We start from the raw sequence: 23,228 nt of genomic DNA, 5'->3' as shown, positions 1-23,228 counted from the left end.
TATTTTTTCTATTCTATCAGGTAGTTCCCGAGGTGGTCCTAATTTTGCTATTTGTTGCCTGGTTGATTCAAAAAAATCACTTTATTCCACAATACCACCGTACACAAATTACCACTTTGAAGTCAAGGAGGCAGGATTTTCAGTGCTGTAAGTCCAGCTTGCCGCACCCTCTTCCCCTCGATGAACATTTCAGAATTGTGTCCACGTCATCTTGTTTCTGCCGCTGTTCTCGTGAAGGCGCGCATTGTCTCCTCTATGTTTCCTGCCTGGTGAGGCTGGGAGTACATCGCCTGGCTTCATGGCTTCTCTGCGCGTGCACCGTATTTCAATACAGTGACTGAAATATCTAGATACTCAGCTGCTGACACCACAATCTCGGGAAAGCTACACATGTCATGTCTGGTAGTCGTGGCCGAGTGGTTAAGGCGATGGACTAGAAATCCATTGGGGTCTCCCCGCGCAGGTTTAAATCCTGCCGACTACGATTGTTGATTTTTATTTACACACAAAACTAATATTGTGATCTCTGTCTTTAGCATCCCCCTTGTTTTTGAGTCATAGTCCCATCAACTTGACATGGATGATAGAGCAGTTTCTGAGTGGTCAGTGAGTACAGGATTCTAGAAGACCACCATGATAACTTCTCCTTGACACGACTCAGCTCTGTAGCTTGCTTCCCAGACATCTTCACTTTCCAGGACATCCTTTCCACAAACCTTATCCTAATGATCTACTGCTTCAAAAACAGTCCCCCAAAATGACAGTGTCAAATTCGTAGCATCACAGACAGTAAACGTTCCTTACATAATGCATCTCTAAGTATCCCATACTATAACACTGCCTGACAGAGAATGTTGGGAGTTGTAGTTCTGAAATAGCTAGACAGTGGAGATTTGTGAATCGATTCAGCAGATTCTGAATTTCCCCAAACTTTTTTTTATTTCTGCAAATCTGAATCTTTTTGCATTTGTTTTGTACGAATTGCTGAAAATGGCAGCCACCATTATATAGATCAGAAGGGAGAGAGTAAGGGCACCTTCAGATGCTGCACTTTTTTTTAGGCAGTTATTTTAAAGGCTGTCCGTGCCATTCCGCAATTTGCGTTACGCACATGGACGCCATCCGAGTTTTGCGGATCCGCAATTTGCGGACCGCAAAACGCACAACGGTCGTGTGCATGTAGCCTTAGTGAAAGGTCATATCACCCCAATATGGTCTAGCAGTTAGCATTTCTGATTTTTGCCAGGGTTTGACCATTGGTATGAGAAGTTGAGTTCTTTTGATTGTTTCCCTCTAAACCTTCTATTGTCAGGACATTGGTGACTTGTCACAGTTTTATCACCATTGTAATAAATTCCTGTCAGTTTTGAAGGTTCATGGATACCACATACGTGTTCTTTGGACACATAGGACGTACCAATGGTAAGGTGAATAAGTTACATGCACATAAGTGGTGGCAGGAGATGAGAGGTGGTGGATGGCAGGCAGCAGAGTGACTACCGAAACCTACCTGTACACAGTATATGGATGTATAAAAGTGAGTACACCCCTCTCATTTTTGTAAATATTTTCTTATATCTTTTCACTTTTGACACTTTTATACAATGTAAAGTAGTCAGTGTACAGCTTGTATAACAGTGTAAATTTGGTGTGCCCTCAAAATAACAGAACACACCGCCAGTAATGTCTATACTGCTGGCAACAAAAGTGAGTACACCCCTAAGTAAAAATGGCAATTTTTGCCCAAGGTGGCCACCCTTTTTTTCAGCACTGCCTTCCTCTTTTGGGCATGGAGTTCGCTAGATCTTCACATGTTGCCACTGGAATCCTTTTCCACTCACTATGACGATACACCATATAGGGAACACCTAGGGCACCAATCAGTGTGATTCTTGGTGACATTAGTATCTGAGGAGTTTCTTTCCCTCTAAACCTTCTATCGTAAGTATTACATTGTAATACTTCTTGTCGGTCAGTTTGCAGGTTCATAGATACTACATACTTGTTTTGTGGACACGTAGGACGTACCAGTGGTGAAAACAACACCTTAATGGCAGCATGCAAGCCTTCGATATCTCAGCTGGTAGAGCGGAGGACTGGAGAGGAGTACAGACATCCTTAGGCCACTGGTTTAATTCCGGCTCGAAAATGCTTTTTTTTTTGCATTAGACTGCATAAAAATCTCTAGACTCTGGAATAAGCAGATGGATATAAAATCACAATTTAATTTTGTTTAGGCCTCATGCACATGACCTTGTGTGCATCCATGGCCGTTGTTCCGTTTTCCGTGATTTTCTGCGGACCCATTGACTTTCAATGGGTCCGTTGAAAACTCGGAAAATGCACCGTTTGTCATCCGCCTCCGTGATCCGTGTATCCTGTCCGTCAAAAAAATAAGACCTGTCCTATTTTTTTGACGGACAACGGTTCACGGACCCATTCAAGTCAATGGGTCAGTGAAAAAACAGGGATGCACAGAAGATTGGAATCCGCGTCCGTGATCCGTGTCCGTAGGCTACTTTCACACAGACGGATCCGAAGATCCGTCTGCATAAAAGCTTTTTCAGAGCTGAGTTTTCACTTCGTGAAAACTCAAATCCGACAGTATATTCTAACACAGAGGCGTTCCCATAGTGATGGGGACACTTCTAGTTCGAATATACTACGAACTGTGTACATGACTGCCCCCTGCTGCCTGGCAGCACCCGATCTCTTACAGGGGGCTGTGATCCGCACAATTAACCCCTCAGGTGCCGCACCTGAAGGGGTTAATTGTGAGTATCATAGCCCCCATTAAGAGATCAGGGGCCGCCAGGAAGCAGGGGGCAGACCTCCCTCCCTCCCCAGTTTTAATTTCATTGGTGGCCAGTGTGCGGCCCCCCCGGCCCCCCTCCCTCTATTGTATTATCATTGGTGGCCAATGTGCGGCCCCCCCTCCCTCCCTCTATTGTATTATCATTGGTGGCCAGTGTGCGCCCCCCCTCTATTGTATAAATATCATTGGTGGCCAGTGTGCGGCCTCCCCTCTCCCCCCCCCCCCGCTCATTGGTGGCAGCGGAGAGTTCCGATCGGAGTCCCAGTTTAATCGCTGGGGCTCCGATCGGTAACCATGACAACCAGGACGCTACTGCAGTCCTGGTTGCCATGGTTACTTAGCAATATTAGAAGCATCATACTTACCTGCTGCGCTGTCTGTGACCGGCCGGGCGCTCCTCCTACTGGTAAGTGAAAGGTCTGTGCGGCGCATTGCTTATAGCACAGACCTGTCACTTACCAGTAGGAGGAGCTCCCGGCCGGTCACAGACAGCGCAGCAGGTAAGTATGATGCTTCTAATATTGCTAAGTAACCATGGCAACCAGGACTGCAGTAGCGTCCTAGGTTGCCATGGTTACCGATCGGAGCCCCAGCGATTAAACTGGGACTCCGATCGGAACTCTCCGCTGCCACCAATGATCGGGGGGGGGGGAGAGGGGAGGCCGCACACTGGCCACCAATGATATTAATACAATAGAGGGGGGGCGCACACTGGCCACCAATGATAATACAATATAGGGAGAGAGGGGGGGGCCGCACATTGGCCACCAATGATAATACAATAGAGGGAGGGAGGGGGGGCCGGGGGGGCTGCACACTGGCCACCAATGATAATACAATAGAGGGAGGGAGGGGGGGCCGGGGGGGCCGCACACTGGCCACCAATGATATTCAAACTGGGGAGGGAGGGGGGTCTGCCCACTGCTGCCTGGCAGCCCCTGATCTCTTACAGGGGGCTATGATACGCACAATTAACCCCTTCAGGTGCGGCACCTGAGGGGTTAATTGTGCTGATCACAGCCCCCTGTAAGAGATCAGGTGCTGCCAGGCAGCAGGGGGCAGTCATGTACACAGTTCATAGTATATTCTAACTTGAAGCGTCCCCATCGCCTCTGTGTTAGAATATACTGTCGGATATGAGTTTTCACGATGTAACTCAAATCCGATGGTATATTCTAACATAGAGGCGTTCCCATGGTGATGGGGACGCTTCAAGTTAAAATATACCATCGGATTGGAGAAAACTCCGATCCGATGGTATAATAGGGACTCCTGACTTTACATTGAAAGTCAATGGGGGACGGATCCGTTTGCAATTGCACCATATTGTGTCAACGTCAAACGGATCCGTCCCCATTGACTTGCATTGTAAGTCAGGATGGATCCGTTTGCCTCCGCACGGCCAGGCAGACACCAAAACGACTTTTTTCTTCATGTCCGTGGATCCTCCAAAAATCAAGGAAGACCCACGGAAGGAAAAATGGACACGGATCACGGAACAACGGAACCCGTTTGTGAGGACCGCAAAAAAAAACTGTCGTGTGCCTGAGGCCTTATTCTAAGGACACCCTCCCAACCAACTTACTAATGCGGCTCTTCTATTCAGGTAATTACGGTACCTCACTTACCGGCAGCAGATAAAGGATTATCCAGAGCTAAGTTCAGGGACAATGGCAGAGTTGACTACAGGCTATAGCGCCAGCTCTGCTCAGCTTTACTATATATTATATGGGTGATCATAGGACCACAGTTTTAAATCCCCTAAATCAAAACAAGCACAATTTTAATAGTAAATGTGACAAAAAAAAAGACTGTCTAAAACAGCATTTTTACACCGAAAAACAAATATAAACACTATAGTAAATTTATTCCACCATCTTCTCATTTGGTTGTATTGTGGGGTCGAAGGCTGAGAGTGGGTAACAACAACCACATCTCAGGGTAGTGACTACAGTGTGCTGATACCACATCCTGGCAACATTATGTCACAGCAGGTAGTCGTGGCCGAGTGGTTAAGGCGATGGACTTGAAATCCATTGGGGTCTCCCCGCGCAGGTTCAAATCCTGCCGACTACGATTTTTATTTTCACACAAAACTAAAAAATGGTGATCAAGGTTGCCAGCCATCCAGAAATTTCTGGACAGTCCATAAAATAGGCAACTTTTTTCCTGTACCCATGAAAAAAACTAGATGTGTTCATGATTTTTTTAAGGCTGGTGATACAGTCCTGATCAAAAGTTTAAGACCACTTGAAAAATGGCAAAAAAAATCATATTTAGCATGGCTGGATCTTAACAAGGTTCCAAGTAGAGTTTCAACATGCAACAAGAAGAAATGGGAGTGATACAAAACATTTTTTGAGCATTCAATTTAATGAAAACAACGAATAAACTGAAACAGGCTGTTTTTCAGCTGATCAAAAGTTTAGGACCACACCTCCAAAAAACCCTAACCCCCCACCAAAAACAGAAATCCAACTTCCAAACATGAACTCAGTAATGAGTAGCTCCGCCGTAATTGTTAATCACTTCAAAAATTTGTTTCGTAATGCTTGATGCAAGCGTTTCCATTAGGTGAGTGGGAACATTTCTCCAAGTGGTAAAGACGGCCGCACGAAGCCATCTACTGTCTGGAACTGTTATCCATTTTTGTAAACTTCCCTTGCCATCCATCCCCAAAGGTTCTCATTTTGATTTAGATCAGGGGAACACGCAGGATGAGCCAAAAGAGTGATTTTATTCTCCTGGAAGAAGTCCCTTGTCCTGCGGACATTGTGTACTGTAGCGTTGTCCTGTTGAAAAACCCAGTCGTTACCACACAGACGAGGGCCCTCAGTCATGAGGAATGCTCTCTGCAACATCTGGACATAGCCAGCGGCCGTTTGACGCCCCTGCACTTTCTGAAGCTCCATTGTTCCACTGAAGGAAAAAGCACCCCAGACCATTATGGCGCCCCCTCCACTGTGGCGCGTAGAAAACATCTCAGGTGGGATCTGCTTGTCATGCCAGTAACGTTGGAAACCATCAGGACCATCAAGGTTAAATTTTTTCACATCAGAGAATAAAACTTTCTTCCACCTTTGAATGTCCCATGTTTGGTGCTCTCTTGCAAAGTCCAAACGAGCAGTTCTGTGGCGTTCAAGGAGACGAGGTCTTTGAAGACGTTTTTTGTTTTTGAAGCCCTTCAGTCTCAGATGCCGTCTGATGGTTATGGGGTTGCAGTCAGCACCAGTAAGGGCCTTAATTTGGGTCGAGGATCGTCCAGTTTCCTGACGGACAGCCAATTGGATCCTCCGGCTCAGTGCTGATAAAAAATTTTGGGGTCTTCCACTTGACTTTTTTGTTCCATAACCCTCAGGATCATTTAAGAAATTCCAAATGACTGTCTTACTGCGTCCCACCTCAGCAGCGATGGAGCGCTGTGAGAGACCCTGCTTATGCAGTTCAACAACCCGGCCACGTTCAAAAAGGGAGAGTTTTTTTGCCTTTGCCATCACAACGTGTGACTACCTGACAGAAAATGACAATGGACATTTTGCACAGATTTGGCCTTTTAAAGGCATGTGGTCCTAAACTTTTGATCAGCTGAAAAACAGCCTGTTTCAGTTTATTCGTTGTTTTCATTAAATTGAATGTTCAAAGAATGTTTTGTCTCACTCCCATTTCTTCTTGTTGCATGTTGAAGCTCTACTTGGAACCTTGTTAAGATCCAGCAATGCTAAAAATGATTTTTTGCCATTTTTCAAGTGGTCTTAAACTTTTGATCAGGAATGTATATGACTAGAATATTTTGGTGGAATTATCAGCATTTTATATCTCACAGTAAATGCTGGTAATGAGGTTATCAGTATATTGAGCTATAGACATTTATTACTAATAATTTTTATCATTCATTATGGTTTTCTAATATGTCCATAAAAAATGTTTGCTGTCTGTGATTTTGGGAGAAGTTGTCCATAAAAAAAAAAAATTCTATATGGCAGCCCTGATGGTGATTGCTGTGTTTAGGAATTGGGTCGCCTCAGAGCCAAAGGTTCTTCTAGGATGAGGTTTGTTGTATCTCTTGGTGTCTGTTCTAGATGGAGTTCCCTGTTCCTGAATCCTATTCCCATCAAGTTCACATGGATGGCAGAGCTAAGTTATAGAGCAGTTTCGGAGTGGTCAGTGAATGCAAGGTTCTAGAAGACCACCATGATGACTTCTCCTGGACACCACTCTGCTCTATGCATCTTCACTTTCCGATCTTATTATCCATTGTATAGAACTGTTATTATGTGTGCAGGTGTTATCTGCTTACTGTGTGGTGGTATTATTTGTGCTCCGTATGTTGCTATTTACATTGTGTGGCACCACAAAGTATATTATTAAAGGGGTTCTCCAGGAATTAAAAAACATAAAAATACTTAAAGGGGTATTCCCATCACAGACAGACAATGGGGGCATATTGCTAGGATATGCCCCATTGTGTGACAGGTGCGGGTCCCACCTCTGGGACCCGCACCTACAATGAGTACAGAGCGGGGAAATGAACGGAGGGCTGCATGCAAAAGCCTCTAAAACAAGCGCGAGCCCTGGTGATGATGGAATCTGAAGAGTGAGTTGTCTCTATAACTCCCATATGGTCTAGCGGATAGGATTCCTGGTTTTCACCCAGGCGGCCCGGGTTCGACTCCCGGTATGGGAAGTTGAGTTCTTTTGTTTCTTTCCCTCTAAACCTTCTATTATATCTGGATATTGGTGAAGTCTCACAGTTTTATCACCATTGTAATACCTCCTATCAGTCCGTTTTGCAGGTTCATGGATACTACATACGTGTTCTATGGACACATAGGACATTTCAGTGGTGTGAACAACAGGTTAACTGCCGCATGCAAGCCTTCGATAGCTCAGCTGGTAGAGCGGAGGACTGTAGAGGAATGCAGACATCCTTAGGTCGCTGGTTCAATTCCGGCTCGAAGGACTTCTCTTTTAATCATAATGATTTTTTTGGCATTCGACCACATAATAATTTCATCCCCATGCTTCGTTTTCTTACCCTCTCCAAATGATGAACGGGTCGTCTAGAAATCTTTTATATTAAACGATCAGAGGGGAGAATTTCTGGGACTGTGCAATGTGGACAAGTTCAAAGCCGCCCATGAAGAGATTTGCATAACTTGGTGCTACTCTTGTCCCTATCGCACAGCCCCGTGTCTCCTGAAACAAGGTGTCACTGAAGGAAAGAAATTGTTGTGAAGTATTAATGCAATTCCTTTGAGTAGGAAAAGGGGCAACATATAAAATGGAAATATGTCCCCCAAAAAATAGAACATGTCCTATTATTGTCCACATTATGGACAAGGATAGGACTGTTCTATTAGGAGCCGACCGTTCCACAAAATACAGAATGCACACAGCCGGTATCCATGTTTTGCAGATATGTAAATTGCAGACTTCAAAACATCCAACAGTTGTGTGCATCAGCCCTAATTCTGAGCGATCCTGTCAGAGGAGCGGCGGTCAGAACGGGACCTCTCACTGACACATGATGTGTGTGTCTGGCCTGACTTTCACATATCGGGGAAGAGACAATGTGTGGGAGAAGTCTGTCCCCCTCTCCCATTGTGCTGATGTGACTTGACATGCTCACAGAGAGATCAGGAGAGATCGCCGACGTGTATCCTGCGGTATAGGATGGAATCGGGGCAGGACCTCATGTAGTTGGGATCAGTGGGGCACATTTACTGTAGTGTTTGCACCTGTTTTTTGGCATAAAAATACAGTTTTAGACAGTCATCTTTTAGTCACATTTACTTATGAAAAAAATGTGCTTTTTTTTTAGAGGCTTTTGCACCTCATTCGCCTGTTTTGATTTTTTTGACTATTTCAGAAGTTTTCTAACTTTTGCGTCTATTTTCTGACTTATTTATGTAGGTGGACCTTTTTTGCACCTGAATTAGACACAAAAACTGTCAAATTTCTGCTCCACTCCAGGGCTGGCCTACTTCTCCTCGTCAGTTTTGAGTACTGAGTTGCACCACATTTTGCCTAAACAAGTCGCACTTTCATGGAGACGTGCACCTACTTTCAGCTCACCAGCGCCACATTTTTTAATGTGCATGCTAATTAGACCGATCTTAGTGAATATGAACCTGCCATATTGAAAAAGAACCACCAGAGGTCAGACTAATGCCAATACATCTAATTCATGAAGTGCTGTGCAACTTTTTTGAAATACTTGGCAAAAGAAAGAGAGATGAAGAAAATTTGCCTGTCTAATTTTATTTATAAAAGCAGACGAGCTTGATAAATGTGCCCCAGCATGTGGAGGATCACTGTGGCACAATTATCAAGCTCGCCTGTTTTTATAAATAAAATTAGACAGGCACATTTTCTTCATCTAACTTTCTTTAGACAAGTATTTATTAAAGTCACACAGCCGTTGATGTATTAGACTCTGTGTATTGCTATTAGTCTGACCTCTGGTGGTTTTATAGTTAGACAGGTTTCGATTCACTAAGACTGGTCAAATTAGTATGCGCATGAAAAAAGTTGCACATCTCCCTTTGTCATTTTTCCATGGTAAAATGCGTATTTTTTTTGCATTAAATGTCACACTTTATCATTCAAAACTGACAAAGAAAAGTACACCAGGCCTGGAGTAGAAATTAGACTGTTTTTGTGACAAATTCAGGTAAAAAAATAGTCTGAAACTTCTAAATTAGTCTAATACTTCAAAATAGTGGCAAGAGGCACAAAAGCCTTCAAAACAAGCACAATTTTGATAGTAAAAGTGACAAAAAAATAAGACTTTCTAAAACAGCATTTTTACACCTAAAAACAAATATAAACACTATAGTAAATTTATTCCACCATCTTCTCATTTGGTTGTATTGTGGGGTCGAACGCTGAGAGTGGGTAACAACAACCACATCTCAAGGTAGTGACTGCAGTGTCTAGGTAATCAGCTGCCGATACCACAACGTGGCAATATTATGTCACAGCTGGTAGTCGTGGCCGAGTGGTTAAGGCGATGGACTTGAAATCCATTGGGGTCTCCCTGCACAGGTTCAAATCCTGCCGACTACGATTTTTATTTACACACAAAACTAAAAAATGGGGATCAAGGTTGCCAGCCATCCAGAAATTTCTGGACAGTCCATAAAATAGGCAACTTTTTTCCTGTGCCAATGAAAAAACTAGATTACCATAGCCTGTCCTGTCCGTCCTCTCTGTACTTCATATCTCCTAAAGAAGTAAATTCCTACAGAGATTCAGCTAAAGTTCTAAACTCACAGAATATAGGAATAAACTTCCAGTTGGGGACATAAACAATAAATCACGTTTTTTGTTTTTAATGATTTTGGCCACTTCTGCTGAGTACCACAGTGGTCTCTTCCTTTTTTTGGCTTTTACTGACAAGCCTAATGCAATAATCTGTTGCCTTCAATAGTGCCACTTTTAAGTAGTCCCATTTCTCCTGGACTCCATTGAAACTGTTCCAATCTGATAGGGACTCGTATACCACTAGTCTAATTTTAGAAAAGTCAGTTTTTCTAAAATCTAAAACTTTTGTTCTTGTGTGGTGTGACTCAGTCACTGTACTTATAGTAAACCACACTGACTGGTGATCACTAGATCCCAAGCTTTCCCCCACAGCAATATCAGATACCAAATTCCCATTTGTGAATACTAAATCTAAAATGGCCTCCTTCCAGGTTGGCTCCTCAACTACTTGCTGTAGAGATAATCCCAGTAGGGAATTTAGAATATCTGTACTCTTGGCAGAACTAGCTATTTCGGTTTTCCAGTTAACATCAGGAAGATTAAAGTCTCCCATAATGATAACTTTCCCTTTCAATGTCATTTTAGCCATTTCCTCAAGTAGTAGATCATCTAATTCTTTGACTTGGCCAGGTGGTTTGTAAAGAGCTGCCTCATCCTCCTCTCTGCTCTACTTGTCAGGAATCATGATCCTAAATATAGGTGAATCTCTGTGGGAAAGGAGATGATGAGGAGACATGAGAGGAGGGTGAGCTGTGGCTAATGAGCAGCAGCATTTGTTTACACTCTCCACAGCAGCACATTACCACAGCCTGACCTGTCCGACCTCACGGTACTTCATGTCTCCTTATAATTCCTACAGAGATTCAGCTAAATTTCTCATCTGTATTCAGGATCATAATCCCTCACAAGTAGAGAGGATGAGGCAGCTCTTTACCTCAGTGTTGTAAAGTAACGTCCTCATGTATGATCAGGACAGGTTTTGTGTGCACTAATGGAACAGCGGCCATTTTGTTTCCCCTGATGATTGCTCACCAGACAAAATGAGCCATTATAAATAATGAAAGGTATTTGAGAATACAATTATAATAAAGTAATATTTAAGTATTTTCCTTTTCTTAACTCCTGGAGAACCTCTTTAAGTATATGGCAGGGGCAGCGTGAGCCCTGGTGATGATGGAATCTGAAGATTGTGTTATCTCTATAACTCCCATATGGTCTAGCGGTTAGGATTCCTGGTTTTCACCCAGGCGGCCCGGGTTCGACTCCCGGTATGGGAAGTTGAGTTCTTTTGTTTCTTTCCCTCTAAACCTTCTATTATATCCGGATATTGGTGAATTCTCACAGTTTTATCACCATTGTAATACCTCCTATCAGTCCGTTTTGCAGGTTCATGGATACTACATACGTGTTCTATGGACACATAGGACATTTCAGTGGTGTGAACAACAGGTTAGCAGCAGCATGCAAGCCTTCGATAGCTCAGCTGGTAGAGCGGAGGACTGTAGAGGAGTGCAGACATCCTTAGGTCGCTGGTTCAATTCCGGCTCGAAGGAATTCTCTTTTAATCATAATGATTTTTTGGGCATTTGACCACATAATAATTTCATCCCCATGCTTTTCTGACCCTCTCCAAATGATGAACGGGTCGTCTAGAAATCTTTCATATTAAATGATCAGAGGGGAGAATTTCTGGGACTGTGCAATGTGGACAAGTTCAAAGCCACCCATGAAGAGATTTGCATAACTTGGTGCTACTCTTGTCCCTATCGCACAGCCCCGTGTCTCCTGAAACAAGGTGTCACTGAAGGAAAGAAATTGTTGTGTAGTATTAATTCAATTCCTTTGAGTAGGAAAAGGAGCAACATATAAAATGGAAATATGTCCCCCAAAAAATAGAACATGTCCTATTATTGTCCGTGTGACGGTATCATGCGTGTCACCGTCTAGTATTCCCTTCTCCCCTTGAAATAGCACTGCCAAGTAATCCACAGAGCAATAGATCGCTATTATCGCTAGTATCGCTGGTATCGCCAGTATCGCCAAATAAGTTTATTTTTTGATTGAAACGTCTTTATTACGATCAGTCATCATACATACATACTTTAGTACTGTGACGCAGCACAGGCCATGAAACAGTACATAATAAATTACTTACAATCGTCTTTGCGAGCATGGCATTGTTATGTAAAGCACAGGCTAACCTACACTATACATCGCAATGAATGCTACACTAGCATACCTATTCAATCACAAAACCTTCCAACAAAGCATTTGGACAGTGATGAGGGAAGGGGAGGTGGGAAGGGGGGAGAGGGAGGGGGGATCACATGCCCTAAGCTTTATTGAGAAGACAAATACAAACGAGGGGAGAGGGGGGAAGGAGAGGGGTTTAGTCCTCTTCTTCTTCGTCGACGTCCAAGATGTTGTAGTCCTGCAGCATACTATGGATAAGTCTGCGGCAGTCCAGGACGGACTTGTTCTCCCTCCTGAGAATGATCCGGTTCCTGGCAAACCAAATAGCGTCCTTAAAACAGTTCATAAGGCGCCAGGCCTCCTGGATGGCTCCAACAGTATGAATCCCATGAAACAGTCCGTACAGCACCGAAGTGTGTTGCAGGCTGTTCCTGGGCACTGAGTCTTTAAGTTCATGTTCCAGGGCGTCCAGCAGGCGCTGTGCAAAGCGGCACTCCCAAAACAGGTGATAAGATGTTTCCTCCACGAAAGGGCACCTGGGGCAGTACCGGGTTTTGCACAGATTGCGGGCATGCATGAATGACCGTATTGGCAGACCGCCCTGAATGGCCATCCATGACAAGTCCTTATGCCCGTTGGTCAACCTGTTTGACGACACATTAGTCCAAACTGTCTCTATGGTGTCGCCATGGATCCCTGGAACTGACTCGACCACATCCTTTGCTCTGATGAGTTTGTGGATAGTTTTTGGCTTCCACAAGTCGGGTTTAAGGCCCTCCAGCTGGTGTTCCCTCACAAACCTGTCGACGTCCCCGTAGAACCAGGGAGCGTGCCAGTTGTAAGGGATGGAGCTGTCCCACTTGTCCCAGCCCAGACCCCTCCAGAGGGGCAGGAGGAAAAAGCGGGACATAGCCTTGCCCGCAGAGCCGTTGGCAGTTCTCAGAGTCCGGCGAACGCTGTCACAAACAAAGGCGATCCGCAATAAAGTGGGCAGGTCCGGTATGCCCTTTCCGCCCTTGCGGGGCTCTTTGTACATGATGGCTCGCTTCACTCTGTCCATCTTAGATCCCCAGATGAAGCGAAACACTGTCCTGGTGATGGCCCTGGAAACGGTGGCAAGAGGGGGCCATGCCTGTGCGGTGTATTGGAGCACAGGCAAAACTTCATTTCGCAGGACGAGTGCTTTACCTTCAATCGTGAGGTGTCTAAGGCTCCATAGTCCAATTCTTTGGTTGACTTTGGCCAAGCATTCTTCCCAAGACTTGAGGGCTGCGCCTTCCTTCCCGAACCAGACTCCCAGAATTTTGATGAAGCCCGATTTGATGGTAAATGGGAAGGGGGCAGAAGAGGCCAGTTGCCAGTCTCCGAAGAGCATGGCTTCTGACTTGCCGCAGTTGACTTTGGCCCCTGAAGCTTGTCCGAACTCCTCGCAGGTCTGGACGAGTGCAGTCACCGAACGCCGATCAGCGCAGAAGACGGTCACATCATCCATGTACAGCGAGCACTTGACCTCGTAGTGTCCAGGTCCTGGTGCAGTGATCCCTCTGATCTCTCCATTCTGCCGGACAGACTCTGCGAAGGATTCTATAACACAAACAAAAAGGAGAGGTAAAAGAGGGCAGCCTTGTCTGACCCCGGAGCGGACCGAAAAGGGGTCAGTCTTCTAGCCATTCACCAACACCGTACTGCAAATGTCAAAATACATCAGGTCAACAAACGAACAGAACCTCCTGCCTAGACCCAGCCTGCGCAGAGCCCTGCCCATGAACGCATGGGACACTCGGTCAAAGGCCTTCTCCTGGTCCAGGCTGACCAGGGCCGCATGTACGCGGCGGTCCCTGACGTAAGTGTACCGTGTCTCTCACGAGAGCGAGGCTGTCTGCGATCCTGCAGGGAAATGTATTAGATTATAGGGAAATGTATTAGATTATAGGGAAATGTATTAGATTAGGCAGAGAGAGACCAAACAAGTTATAAGAGAAATTAGCTGAGTCAATGAAAAAAGGCGATAAGACATTCTTCAGATACATAAATGAAAATAGGAAACTAAAACAAGGAATTACTAAATTAAAAACAAAAGAAGGAAGGTATATGGAAGAAGATAAAGAACGAGCTGACTGCCTCAATGAATACTTCCCCACCCCATTTGTTGGTTGCTACCTCTGAGGACTGCCTGGCACCCAGTGACTGATGTCAACTAACCATGAGTCATGGTCACAACCGTGGTCTTCTGCAATATAACACTATATACCATATGCAGTTGATTATTATCCCCCTTGGTAATTGTGCCTACACATTAATCCATTGTGTGGGCTCAGGATATACATATTTTATGTTGATGTATTGTGTACACATATATGTGTCAGTTTTGGGGATTTATATATTTAGTTTTTAATTTTAGAGGTTTCCTTTACGTGATTTATTGTTTATGTCCCCTACTGGGAGTTTATTCCTATTTTCTGTGAGTTTAGAACTTTAGCTGAATCTCTGTAGGAATTTACTTCTTTAGGAGATATGAAGTACAGAGAGGACGGACAGGACAGGCTATGGTAATCTGTTTTTTTTCATTGGCACAGGAAAAAAGTTGCCTATTTTATGGACTGTCCAGAAATTTCTGGATGGCTGGCAACCTTGATCACCAATTTTTAGTTTTGTGTGTAAATAAAAAACGTAGTCGGCAGGATTTGAACCTGCGCGGGGAGACCCCAATGGATTTCAAGTCCATCGCCTTAACCACTCGGCCACGACTACCAGCTGTCACATAATATCTCCCCGTTGTGGTATCGGCAGCAGATTACCTAGACACTGCAGTCACTACCCTGAGATGTGGTTGTTGTTACCCACTCTCAGCGTTCGACCCCACAATACAACCAAATGAGAAGATGGTGGAATACATTTACTATAGTGTTTATATTTGTTTTTAGGTGTAAAAATGCTGTTTTAGAAAGTCTTATTTTTTTGTCACATTTACTATCAAAATTGTGCTTGCTTTTGTGCCTCTTGCCACTATTTTTAAGTATTAGACTAATTTAGAAGTTTCAGACTTTTTTTTACCTGAATTTGTCGCAAAAACAGTCTAATTTCTACTCCAGGCCTGGTGTACTTTTCTTTGTCAGTTTTGAATAATAAAGTGTGACATTTAATGCAAAAAAATACGCACTTTACCATGGAAAACTGACAAAGGGAGATGTGCAACTTTTTTCATGTGCATACTAATTTGACCAGTCTTAGTGAATAGAAACCAGTCTAACTAAAAAACCACCAGAGGTCAGACTAATAGCAATACACAGAGTCTAATACATCAACGGCTGTGTGACTTTAATAAATACTTGGCAAAACAAAGTCAGATGAAGAAAATTTGCCTGTCTAATTTTATTTATAAAAACAGGCGAGCTTGATAATTGTGCCACAGTGATCCTCCACATGCTGGGGAACATTTTTTCAAGCTCGTCTGCTTTTATAAATAAAATTAGACAGGCAAATTTTCTTCATCTCTCTTTCTTTTGCCAAGTATTTCAAAAAAGTTGCACAGCACTTCATGAATTAGACGTATTGGCATTAGTCTGACCTCTGGTGGCTCTTTTTCAATATGGCAGGTTCATATTCACTAAGATCGGTCTAATTAGCATGCACATGAAAATGTGGCGCTAGTGAGCTGAAAGTAGGTGCACGTCTCCATGAAAGTGCGACTTGTTTAGGCAAAATGTGGTGCAACTCAGTACTCAAAACTGACGAGGAGAAGTAGGCCAGCCCTGGAGTGGAGCAGAAATTTGACAGTTTTTGTGACTAATTCAAGTGCAAAAAAGGTACACCTACATAAATAAGTCAGAAAATAGATGCAAAAGTTAGAAAACTTCTGAATTAGTCTAAAAAAATCAAAACAGGCGAATGAGGCGCAAAAGCCTCTAAAACAAGCACATTTTTTTCATAAGTAAATGTGACTAAAAGATGACTGTCTAAAACTGTATTTTTATGCCAAAAAACAGGTGCAAACACTACAGTAAATGTGCCCCACTGATCCCAACTACATGAGGTCCTGCCCCGATTCCATCCTAAACCGCAGGATACACGTCGGGCGATCTCTCCTGATCTCTCTGTGAGCATGTCAAGTCACATCAGCACAATGGGGGAGGGGGACAGACTTCTCCCACACATTGTCTCTTCCCCGATATGTGAAAGTCAGGCCAGACACACACATCATGTGTCAGTGAGAGGTCCCGTTCTGACCGCCGCTCCTCTGACAGGATCGCTCAGAATTAGGGCTCATGCACACAACTGTTGGATGTTTTGCAGTCTGCAAATTACGGATCTGCAAAACATGGATACCGGCTGTGTGCATTCTGTATTTTGTGGAACGGTCGGCTCCTAATAGAACAGTCTTATCCTTGTCCGTAATGCGGACAATAATAGGACATGTTCTATTTTTTGGGGGACATATTTCCATTTTATATGTTGCCCCTTTTCCTACTCAAAGGAATTGAATTAATACTACACAACAATTTCTTTCCTTCAGTGACACCTTGTTTCAGGAGACACGGGGCTGTGCGATAGGGACAAGAGTAGCACCAAGTTATGCAAATCTCTTCATGGGCGGCTTTGAACTTGTCCACATTGCACAGTCCCAGAAATTCTCCCCTCTGATCGTTTAATATAAAAGATTTCTAGACGACCCGTTCATCATTTGGAGAGGGTCAGAAAAGCATGGGGATGAAATTATTATGTGGTCAAATGCCCAAAAAATCATTATGATTAAAAGAGAAGTCCTTCGATCCGGAATCGAACCAGCGACCTAAGGATGTCTGCATTCCTCTACAGTCCTCCGCTCTACCAGCTGAGCTATCGAAGGCTTGCATGCTGCCGCTAACCTGTTGTTCACACCACTGAAATGTCCTATGTGTCCATAGAACACGTATGTAGTATCCATAAACCTGCAAAACGGACTGATAGGAGGTATTAGAATGGTGATAAAACTGTGAGACTTCACCAATATCCGGATATAATAGAAGGTTTAGAGGGAAAGAAACAAAAGAACTCAACTTCCCATACCGGGAGTCGAACCCGGGCCGCCTGGGTGAAAACCAGGAATCCTAACCGCTAGACCATATGGGAGTTATAGGGACAACACAATCTTCAGATTCCATCATCACCAGGGCTCACGCTGCCCCTGCCATATACTTAAAGAGGTTCTCCAGGAATTAAGAAAAGGAAAATACTTAAATATTACTTTATTATAAATGTATTCTCAAATACCTTTTATTATTTATAATGGCTCATTTTGTCTGGTGAGCAATCATCAGGGGAAACAAAATGGCCGCTGTTCCATTAGTGCACACAAAACCTGTCCTGATCATACATAAGGACGTTACTTTACAACACTAAGGTAAAGAGCTGCCTCATCCTCTCTACTTGTGAGGGATTATGATCCTGAATACAGATGAGAAATTTAGCTGAATCTCTGTAGGAATTATAAGGAGACATGAAGTACCGAGAGGTCGGACAGGACAGGCTGTGGTAATGTGCTGCTGTGGAGAGTGTAAACAAATGCTGCTGCTCATTAGCCACGGCTCACCCTCCTCTCATGTCTCCTCATCATCTCCTTTCCCACAGAGATTCACCTATATTTAGGATCATGATTCCTGACAAGTAGAGCAGAGAGGAGGATGAGGCAGCTCTTTACAAACCACCTGGCCAAGTCAAAGAATTAGATGATCTACTACTTGAGGAAATGGCTAAAATGACATTGAAAGGGGAAGTTATCATTATGGGAGACTTTAATCTTCCTGATGTTAACTGGAAAACCAAAATAGCTAGTTCTGCCAGAAGTACAGATATTCTAAATTCCCTACTGGGATTATCTCTACAGCAAGTAGTTGAGGAGCCAACCTGGAAGGAGGCCATTTTAGATTTAGTATTCACAAATCGGAATTTGGTATCTGATATTGCTGTGGGGGAAAGCTTGGGATCTAGTGATCACCAGTCAGTGTGGTTTACTATAAGTACAGTGACTAAGTCACACCCCACAAAAACAAAAGTTTTAGATTTTAGAAAAACTGACTTTTCAAAAATTAGATTAGTGGTATACGAGTCCCTATCAGATTGGAACAGTTTCAATGGTGTCCAGGAGAAATGGGACTACTTAAAAGTGGCACTATTGAAGGCAACAGAAAATTGCATTTGGCTTGTCAGTAAAAGCAGAAAAGGAAGAGACCACTGTGGTACTCAGCAGAAGTGGCCAAAATCATTAAAAACAAAAAGATAGGGAACAAAACAAAACAAGGATTATAGGGAAATGTATTATATTCGGCAGAGAGAGGCCAAACAAGTTATAAGAGAAATTAGCTGAGTCAGTGAAAAAAGTTGATAAGACATTCTTCAGATACATAAATGAAAATAGGAAACTAAAACAAGGAATTACCAAATTAAAAACAAAAGAAGGAAGGTATATGGAAGAAGATAAAGAACGAGCTGACTGCCTCAATGAATACTTCCCCACCCCATTTGTTGGTTGCTACCCCTGAGGACTGCCTGGCACCCAGTGACTAATATCAACTAACCATGAGTCATGGTCACAACCGTGGTCTTCTGCAATATAACGCTATATACCATATGCAGTTGATTATTATCCCATTGCCCGTGCTAATCTCTTGGTAATTGTGCCTACACATTAATCCATTGTGTGGGCTCAGGATATACATATTTTATGTTGATATATTGTGTACACATATATGTGTCAGTTTTGGGGATTTATATATTTAGTTTTTAATTTTAGAGGTTTCCTTTACATGATTTATTGTTTATGTCCCTTACTGGGAGTTTATTCCTATTTTCTGTGAGTTTAAAACTTTAGCTGAATCTCTGTAGGAATTTACTTCTTTAGGAGATATGAAGTACAGAGAGGACGGACAGGACAGGCTATGGTAATCTAGTTTTTTTCATTGGCACAGGAAAAAAAGTTGCCTATTTTATGGACTGTCCAGAAATTTCTGGATGGCTGGCATCCTTGATCCCCATTTTTTAGTTTTTTGTTTAAATAAAAATCGTAGTCGGCAGGATTTGAACCTGCGCGGGGAGACCCCAATGGATTTCAAGTCCATCGCCTTAACCACTCGGCCACGACTACCAGCTGTCACATAATATCTCCACGTTGTGGTATCGGCAGCTGATTACCTAGACACTGCAGTCACTACCTTGAGATGTGGTTGTTGTTACCCACTCTCAGCGTTCGACCCCACAATACAACCAAATGAGAAGATGGTGGAATACATTTACTATAATGTTTATATTTGTTTTTAGGTGTAAAAAAGCTGTTTTAGAAAGTTCTTTTTTTTTGTCACATTTACTATCAAAATTGTGCTTGTTTTGAAGGCTTTTGTGCCTCTTGCCACTATTTTTAAGTATTAGACTAATTTAGAAGTTTCAGACTATATTTTTACCTGAATTTGTCACAAAAACAGTCTAATTTCTACTCCAGGCCTGGTGTACTTTTCTTTGTCAGTTTTGAATGATAAAGTGTGACTTTAATGCAAAAAAATACGCATTTTGCCATGGAAAACTGAAAAAAGGGAGATGTGCAACTTTTTTCATGTGCATACTAATTTGACCAGTCTTAGTGAATAGAAACCAGTCTAACTATAAAACCACCACCAGAGGTCAGACTAATAGCAATACACAGAGTGTAATACATCAACGGCTGTGTGACTTTAATAAATACTTGCCTAAAGAAAGTCAGATGAAGAAAATTTGCCTGTCTAATTTTATTTATAAAAACAGGCGAGCTTGATAATTGTGCCACAGTGATCCTCCACATGCTGGGGCACACTTATCAAGCTCGTCTGCTTTTATAAATAAAATTAGACAGGCAAATTTTCTTCATCTCTCTTTCTTTTGCCAAGTATTTCAAAAAAGTTGCACAGCACTTCATGAATTAGACGTATTGGCATTAGTCTGACCTCTGGTGGTTCTTTTTCAATATGGCAGGTTCATATTTACTAAAATCGGTCTAATTAGCATGCACATGAAAATGTGGCGCTAGTGAGCTGAAAGTAGGTGCACGTCTCCATGAAAGTGCGACTTGTTTAGGCAAGTAGGCCAGCCCTGGAGTGGAGCAGAAATTTGACAGTTTTTGTGAGTAATTCAGGTGCAAAAAGGTACACCTACATAAATAAGTCAGAAAATAGACGCAAAAGTTAGAAAACTTCTGAATTAGTCTAAAAAATCAAAACAGGCGAATGAGGCGCAAAAGCCTCTAAAACAAGTGCATTTTGAGTAGGGGACCTCTCACTGACACATGATGTGTGTGTCTGGCCTGACTTTCACATATCGGGGAAGAGACAATGTGTGGGAGAAGTCTGTCCCCCTCCCCCATTGTGCTGATGTGACTTGACACCGACGTGTATCCTGCGGTATAGGATGGAATCGGGGCAGGACCTCATGTAGTTGGGATCAGTGGGGCACATTTACTGTAGTGTTTGCACCTGTTTTTTGGCATAAAAATACAGTTTTAGACAGTCATCTTTTTGTCACACTTACTACTCAAAATGCGCTTGTTTTAGAGGCTTTTGCGCCTCATTCGCCTGTTTTGATTTTTTTAGACTAATTCAGAAGTTTTCTAACTTTTGCGTCTATTTTCTGACTTATTTATGTAGGTGGACCTTTTTTGCACCTAAATTAGACACAAAAACTGTCAAATTTCTGCTCCACTCCAGGGCTGGCCTACTTCTCCTCGTCAGTTTTTAGTACTGAGTTGCACCACATTTTGCCTAAACAAGTCGACACTTTCATGGAGACGTGCACCTACTTTCAGCTCACTAGCGCCACATTTTCATGTGCATGCTAATTAGACCGATTTTAGTGAATATGAACCTGCCATATTGAAAAAGAACCACCAGAGGTCAGACTAATGCCAATACGTCTAATTCATGAAGTGCTGTGCAACTTTTTTTAAATACTTGGCAAAAGAAAGAGAGATGAAGGAAATTTTACCTTTTCTAATTTTATTTATAAAAAGCAGACGAGCTTTGAAAAAGTCCCCAGCATGTAGGATCACTGTGGCACAATTATCAAGCTCGCCTGTTATTATAAAATAAAATTAGACGCAAATTTTCTTCATCTGACCATGTTTTGCCAAGTATTATTAAAGTCACACAGCATTTTGATGTATTAGACTCTGTTATGGCTATTAGTCTGACCTCTTGGTGGTTTTTTATCGTTAACTGGTTTCTATACACTAAGACTGTCAAATTATATCACTAAAAAATTCACATCTCCCTTTGTCAGTTTCCATGTAAAGTGCTATTTTTTTGCATAAATGTCACACTTTATCATTCCAAAACGCCAAAGAAAAGTACACCACATGGATAAAATTTAACTTTTTTGCGAGAAAGGGAGGAGGTTAGGTTTTGGGAAGCAATTAGGTTTAATAAATAAAATTCAGAAAAAAATAGCTGAAACTTCGTAATTTTAGTCGTTACTTCAAAATATGGCAAAGCACAAAGCCCTTCAAAACCACACAATTTTGATAGAAATGTAAAAAAATAAGACTATCTAAAACAGCATTTTTACACCTAAAAACAAATAGTAAACACTATATAAATGTAATTCCACCATCTTCTCTTTGTAGTATTGTGGGGTCGAACCTGAAGTGGGAAACAACAACCACATCTCAAGGTAGTGACTGCAGTGTCTAGTAATCAGCCGCCATACACAACGCAATAATATGTCACAGCTGTAGTCGTGCCGAGTGGTAAGGCGATTGACATGAAATCCATGGTTCCTCCCCGCGCAGGTCAAATCCTGCCGACACGATTTTTTATTTTAAACACTCCAAAAACAAAAAAATGTATCAAGGATGCAGCACATCCAAAATTCTGACAGTCCATAAATAGGCAACTTTTGTCCTGTGCCAAAAAAAAACTAGATTACCATATATGTTGGGGGGGGGGGGGGTTGTACACATACATCAACATAAAATATGTTTTCCCAGACCCACACAATGATTAATTTAGGCACAATTACCAAAGATTAGCACGGTGCATGGAAAATCAACTCATATGGATATAGCGTTATATTCAGAAACCACTATTGACATGACTCATGATATTATATCATCACTGTGCCAGGCAGTACTCATAGGCAACCAACAAATGGGAGACAATGTGGGGAGAAGTCTGTCCCCCTCCGCCATTGTGCCGGATGTGACATGACATGCTCACAGAGAGATCAGGAGAGATCGACCGACGTGTATCCTTGCGTATAGGATGGAACCGGGGCAGGAACTCATGTAGTTGATCAGTGGGGCACTTTACTGTAGTGTTTGCACTGTTTTTTGCATAAAAATACAGTTTTAGACAGTCATCTTAGACACAATTCTACTCAAAATGCGCTTGTTTTAGAGGCTTTTGCGCCTCATTCGCCTGTTTTGATTTTTTAGACTAATTCAGAAGTTTTCTAACTTTTGCGTCTATTTTCTGACTTATTTATGTAGGTGAACCTTTTTTGCACCTGAATTAGTCACAAAAACTGTCAAATTTCTGCTCCACTCCAGGGCTGGCCTACTTCTCCTCGTCAGTTTTGAGTACTGAGTTGCACCACATTTTGCCTAAACAAGTCGCACTTTCATGGAGACGTGCACCTACTTTCAGCTCACTAGCGCCACATTTTCATGTGCATGCTAATTAGACCGATCTTAGTGAATATGAACCTGCCATATTGAAAAAGAACCACCAAAGGTCAGACTAATGCCAATACGTCTAATTCATGAAGTGATGTGCAACTTTTTTGAAATACTTGGCAAAAGAAAGAGAGATGAAGAAAATTTGCCTGTCTAATTTTATTTATAAAAGCAGACGAGCTTGATAAATGTTCCCCAGCATGTGGAGGATCACTGTGGCACAATTATCAAGCTCGCCTGTTTTTATAAATAAAATTAGACAGGCAAATTTTCTTCATCTGACTT

At 42.6% G+C, this 23,228-nt stretch overlaps 11 non-coding genes across 11 annotated transcripts; 7 read left to right on the top strand and 4 right to left on the bottom strand.

The window, feature by feature from the left end:
- The first annotated feature begins 402 nt into the window (after window positions 1-402).
- Window positions 403-484, top strand: TRNAS-AGA. Its single transcript has one exon. It is a non-coding gene; the product is annotated as a tRNA-Ser (tRNA).
- Window positions 485-4,809: 4,325 nt separating this feature from the next.
- TRNAS-UGA lies at window positions 4,810-4,891 on the top strand. Its single transcript has one exon. It is a non-coding gene; the product is annotated as a tRNA-Ser (tRNA).
- A 2,536-nt stretch (window positions 4,892-7,427) lies between these two features.
- On the top strand, window positions 7,428-7,499 carry TRNAE-UUC. Its single transcript has one exon. It is a non-coding gene; the product is annotated as a tRNA-Glu (tRNA).
- A 191-nt stretch (window positions 7,500-7,690) lies between these two features.
- TRNAY-GUA lies at window positions 7,691-7,775 on the top strand. The gene is given in 2 exon segments: window positions 7,691-7,727; window positions 7,740-7,775. It is a non-coding gene; the product is annotated as a tRNA-Tyr (tRNA).
- Window positions 7,776-9,801: 2,026 nt separating this feature from the next.
- TRNAS-UGA lies at window positions 9,802-9,883 on the top strand. Its single transcript has one exon. It is a non-coding gene; the product is annotated as a tRNA-Ser (tRNA).
- A 1,403-nt stretch (window positions 9,884-11,286) lies between these two features.
- TRNAE-UUC lies at window positions 11,287-11,358 on the top strand. Its single transcript has one exon. It is a non-coding gene; the product is annotated as a tRNA-Glu (tRNA).
- A 191-nt stretch (window positions 11,359-11,549) lies between these two features.
- Window positions 11,550-11,634, top strand: TRNAY-GUA. The gene is given in 2 exon segments: window positions 11,550-11,586; window positions 11,599-11,634. It is a non-coding gene; the product is annotated as a tRNA-Tyr (tRNA).
- A 3,309-nt stretch (window positions 11,635-14,943) lies between these two features.
- On the bottom strand, window positions 14,944-15,025 carry TRNAS-UGA. Its single transcript has one exon. It is a non-coding gene; the product is annotated as a tRNA-Ser (tRNA).
- A 2,010-nt stretch (window positions 15,026-17,035) lies between these two features.
- TRNAY-GUA lies at window positions 17,036-17,120 on the bottom strand. The gene is given in 2 exon segments: window positions 17,036-17,071; window positions 17,084-17,120. It is a non-coding gene; the product is annotated as a tRNA-Tyr (tRNA).
- A 191-nt stretch (window positions 17,121-17,311) lies between these two features.
- On the bottom strand, window positions 17,312-17,383 carry TRNAE-UUC. The gene has a single exon. It is a non-coding gene; the product is annotated as a tRNA-Glu (tRNA).
- Window positions 17,384-19,312: 1,929 nt separating this feature from the next.
- Window positions 19,313-19,394, bottom strand: TRNAS-UGA. Its single transcript has one exon. It is a non-coding gene; the product is annotated as a tRNA-Ser (tRNA).
- Between the last annotated feature and the right edge of the window lie 3,834 nt (window positions 19,395-23,228).

Source organism: Bufo bufo, chromosome 4 (genome assembly GCF_905171765.1).
Source record: "Bufo bufo chromosome 4, aBufBuf1.1, whole genome shotgun sequence".
Lineage (NCBI taxonomy): Eukaryota > Metazoa > Chordata > Amphibia > Anura > Bufonidae > Bufo > Bufo bufo.
Note: the sequence above shows the minus strand (reverse complement) of the source record. Positions and strands in the feature narration are given on the sequence as shown.